Genomic DNA, 5,151 nt, shown 5'->3' with positions numbered 1-5,151 from the left:
GAATTGATGGTCGAGCGCGCGGGCCATTCGGTTCGCCGTTTCGCTTCATGCGCTTGTCGGCGTCAGATAATCCTCTTAGACTCGGATAACGACGTTCGTCATCTTCTCTCTGTCTCGAGCTGTGTGCGGACACCTATAGGCATTTTTAGACGCTCACACCAACTAAAAGAAATTCTAAATAAGTTAATTTTACCTTTCGGTGGAAGATATTATTGAAGTAATCTAAAAAGATGATCGCAGCTATTAACACTTTGATTCAACTAAACTTGAGGATCTTCACCGAATTTTGAACTTATGATTAATCTAATTTATCTCCCTCGATTCCCTCCAATCCTCGGTAGTGGCGAGCACCACACAATTTTTCCTTTCTTTGCTCAATGAGTAGAATCTCCAGTTATTCCACAACAAATAAGTGAAAGTAAACAAAAAATAAGTGGCACTTGTACTGTGACCACCAATCGTGGATTTGTAAGCTCCAACAACTTTTCCCATAACTGATTCTGACATATATGTAGTACCATAAATTTTCTATGGAAATTATTACATACTAATTTCCCACTTTTTTAATCTCAACAATTAAATGGTGAAAATATATATTATTCGAGATGATACTATATGTTCTGCATAATAATTTAAACGAATTATTTAAAATACAACTTAAGAAGTTATGAAGTTTCTTTCATTTCGGTATCCAAACAAACAGTCAAGGTAGCCATTCCAATGATTCCTATTCCTAGTGGTTAGCTACGCCTAAAACACACACACACACACCCGGATTCAAGTCTCTGTTCGGTTAAGAATGACAATCCTAGCAAACCCTTTTCCGAAACAATTCACATGAATGACCACATACACATGGTTACCAACTTGGATCAATCCAAAGGTATAATGCAACTTTTGGAAGAACGGATCGATCACTAAAGGAACCTAGTGGGTAGCTACACCTAAAACAACTGTCGTCGTGCAACATCTGATAATTTATTTGACTTTCACCTATATAACCTGAGGCGCAGCAAAGTCCTATGCACTTTCTTAGCATCAGGGGCCACATCAGCAGGCACACACCTAACTTAGTTTTTCTTGATCTTCAAAGTCATTGAGCTCTTTCCACATCCATCCTGATATACCTTTCTTATGTACATAGGATCATAAGATTAATAGCGGTATTACAAAATATAAAATTTGGTACTAAGTAGAGCACTCTCATAATACATGTCATTCTCACAACCCCTGAGTTGCTAGGTTAACATTATGTCAAGTCCAACTGACCCACTCATAATACATGTCATTCTCACAACCCCTGAGTTGCTAGGTTAACATTATGTCAAGTCCAACTGACCCACAGCTGTGTCTAGATGCTTAATGAACCCCTGAGTTGCTAGGTTAACATTATGTCAAGTCCAACTGACCCACAGCTGTGTCTAGATGCTTAATGATTCCATTGAACTTTTTTTTTTTTGGTCGAAATTTGATGCAAGCAATTTGGTAGCATATGCTATGCTTACTAAAGAGACCAAATAATAGTTAAATACCAGCTCCATAACATGTAAAAGCATCATGTGTGATATGTCTTGGGAGTAAAATATCATGCTCAACTATGGTCAGGGTAGAGCTACTTCGCCCAGTGACACTATGACAGGGATCCATTCAAATTAGAAAACAAATGGCAGGTGCAAAAAAAAAAGATCAAGAGCTGATAATCTGAAATTTAAGTACATGTTACAAATAACACAGCAACTAAATGCCAAAGAAAGGTAATTAAGAAAGTCAGTAAAGGCATAGAACATTAATAAGATCAACTGTAGTTAGTTAAGTATGCAGACACTGTACATGTGACTCATGATAAGCCTCAACAGGGAAGCACCAACCTCAATGATCAGCATCCTGGCCACACATGCCATCCCTACTGCATGTGATTTGTTACTTTTGAGGGGCTGCAAATGTTGGAAAATTATCAAATAATTAAGATTTTAACATGAAATAAATCCGAAATTAAATAAAGTAGAGGTATGAAATTCAGGCCTGACGGGAGCAGTCGTGTATTCACTGCCCTAGAAGATTGAGAACCCGCCTATCGCCCTGGCGCAAATGGTTCCCTCCCCCCTAGCGGTAAAAGCCTCCGGAAACGGCCGGCCTCTGCACTCGGGCGAGAGCACAGAGCTTCTGCTCAGACGAAGAAGGTTGCCCAAAATAAATAACAATATCGAGAATATAGTAGCACAAAACCCCGTTATAATTATCTCTCTATTTCTTTTTCTTTTCTTTCTCTCACTGTTTCTTTCTCTCTTTTATTTTCTCTATACTTCCGTTCACAGAGAGAGAGGGAGAGAGGATTAGAGGAATAAAAAGAGATTTTAAGAGAGAACTGTTATATTTTTGAGAGGGTGATTAAGGGGGGTTTTTATAGGAAAAGAGGAAGATAGGCGGTTACAAGATTGGAGGATTAAACAAAAAGGAGGAGAAAGAATTAGTCAACAGTTTGAGAGAATTATGGGATAGAGGGGTTAGTCGGAGATAAATGTGTTTAGAAAAAGTCAATTTGACCTTTTCATAGAAAATATCCAACAGTCCCCCCCAAAATGTAATATTGACTGAAAACTCAGAAATCAATTAATAAATCAAGAAATCATAAAACAAATATAGGTTGGGCAACCTTACGTATCGTGAATTCGGGAGAGGTAGCTTCCGGCTTTGAACCTTTCCTTAGTGAGTTCATCGCCACCTGAGGGACATAATGAACTAGGCATTGAATTAGGCCCCTTTAATCAGGTATTGATGAAAACACACACAATACGCTTCATCTCTTGAGCAAAGCGGGTTGAGCGTTAAAGGCCATGCTCACAATAAACCGACTCATGAGAGTTTCTAGGGGTTAGCCCAACCCCCCCTAACCGCGGCCATCACGGTTCCTCTCACGTAGGTAAGTCCTCAAAGGGTACTACAGCTGTTTATTTAATACCCCCCACAATACACGCGTTGGACTTATTAAGAGTAAAACTCAGCCTAGCCAGCTGTATCATAAGAGCATCGTCACCATAGAGAAGGGGTAGTAGCAAATGCTACATAATGATATATAAATATATCTAGGTCGATGCTCCACACGAGAGTCACTAGTCCAGCTTGTTTCTACCACATTGAACCGACATTGGGACTACGTCTCCAAATAAGGGTTGGGTTGCCGCTGTCAGTGACCTCATCTATGGGCTTAACCCCATCTCCCTCGATGAATCCAGAACCACACTCCTGGATAATCCCTTAGTCAAAGGGTCATCAAGATTCTTTTCACAGACTTTACAAAGTCTAGAATCATAACTTTGCCTAGCAGGCGTTGTATTTATTTATCAAGTTCTTATTTTGTAATTAGTCCATCATATTGTTTGAAATTGACATTAGGTCATGATCTATGATCATAAAAGATCATAGTCTATGTCTGAAGAGATTGACCTTAATATCTGAACATTTCAAACTAATGTGGAACTAAAAATTCTGCAGTTATGCATATGCACATACATGAATGAAATTAATAATAGATACATGCAGAGCATAATAGGATTTCGTATCTTAAAATATATTTTCGTATCTTAAAATATATTTCATACTTCATAATTCAAATGCATAAAATTTTTAAATTATTCTATTATAAGAGGTTACAAATTGGTTGCCTACAAAGGAGACCGTCCAAATTTAAATCGGTTGCCTACAAATGAGACCTTCCAAATTTAAATTGTTTGTCTACAAAGAAGACCTTCCAAATTTATACTGTCATTTTCTAGTACCACCTCTTATACAAATAATAATAATAATAATAATTGTACATACGTGCTTTAAATTTTTTCAAGTGCATTCTTGCATAAAACATTAAAATTAATCATGTAACAAATACAAGTTATCTAAAAAGACATATGAACATTTATTGCAATATTCATCAAAATGCAATAAAAGTGATGAACTTTATTGCAATATTCATCAAAATGCAATAAAAGTGATGAACTTTACATTTGAAGATTTGAAATATAATCCACCATATAAAATAGAATTTTAAAAAATGCACCTCTTTGATTTGGTTCGCTTATATATTGATCATTTATCATTAGGCAATATATGATGCAAGAAGCGTAATTAAATAAATGCATATGAATTTTCACATAATTCCGGTCCTCTTATTCCAAATCAAAAACTCCTAAAGTGAAAAGATTAAAGTTTTACCCGGATAGTTAGCCAGGTAAGGATAGTAATAGAAGTTGATCAAAGATCAATTAAGTACCTCGTTCCTTACAGAGCGCATTACGCAACTCCTAAACATTGCCTTAGACACCAACTAATCCAAGAAAACTTGAATCGGTTCACTCAATAAGTTTTTGTTTCTTAACAGTATATAAAAACTTTAAAATATTTCCTGCAAGCATTTAATTTGCCTAGCAACTATACTGCAAACATATGTTGGATATTTTCTATGAAAAGGTCAAATTGACTTTTTCTAAACACATTTATCTCCGACTAACCCCTCTATCCCATAATTCTCTCAAACCGTTGACTAATTCTTTCTCCTCCTTTTTGTTTAATCCTCCAATCTTGTAACCGCCTATCTTCCTCTTTTCCTATAAAACCCCCCTTTAATCACCCTCTCAAAAATATAACAGTTCTCTCTTAAAATCTCTTTTTATTCCTCTAATCCTCTCTCCCTCTCTCTGTGAACGGAAGTATAGAGAAAATAAAAGAGAGAAAGAAACAGTGAGAGAAAGAAAAGAAAAAGAAATAGAGAGATAATTATAACGGGGTTTTGTGCTACTATATTCTCGATATTGTTATTTATTTTGGGCAACCTTCTTCGTCTGAGCAGAAGCTCTGTGCTCTCGCCCGAGTGCAGAGGCCGGCCGTTTCCGGGGGCTTTTACCGCTAGGGGAGAGGGAACCATTTGCGTCAGGGCGATAGGCGGGTTCTCAATCTTCTAGATTGTTGAAAAATTATCAAATAATTAAGATTTTAACATGAAATAAATCCGAAATTAAATAAAGTAGAGGTATGAAATTCAGGCCCGACGGAAGCAGTCGTGTATTCACTGCCCTAGAAGATTTGACATTTTCATAGAAAATATCCAACAGCAAATCCATCACACGATCAGTACGCACACACACTGAGATCACCTCTGCA

At 36.9% G+C, this 5,151-nt stretch overlaps 1 long non-coding RNA gene across 2 annotated transcripts in view; it reads right to left on the bottom strand.

Moving 5' to 3' along the window:
• Positions 1 to 5,151, bottom strand: part of LOC109826062 — a 33,211-nt gene that overhangs the window by 4,697 nt on the left and 23,363 nt on the right. For both annotated transcript variants that reach the window (XR_002243184.1, XR_002243185.1), the window contains exon 3: positions 1,869 to 1,934. This is a non-coding gene — a long non-coding RNA (uncharacterized LOC109826062). The remainder of the gene's footprint in view (positions 1 to 1,868; positions 1,935 to 5,151) is intronic.

This window comes from Asparagus officinalis, chromosome 10 (genome assembly GCF_001876935.1).
Source record: "Asparagus officinalis chromosome 10, Aspof.V1, whole genome shotgun sequence".
In the NCBI taxonomy this organism is placed as follows: Eukaryota; Viridiplantae; Streptophyta; class Magnoliopsida; order Asparagales; family Asparagaceae; genus Asparagus; species Asparagus officinalis.
Note: the sequence above shows the minus strand (reverse complement) of the source record. Positions and strands in the feature narration are given on the sequence as shown.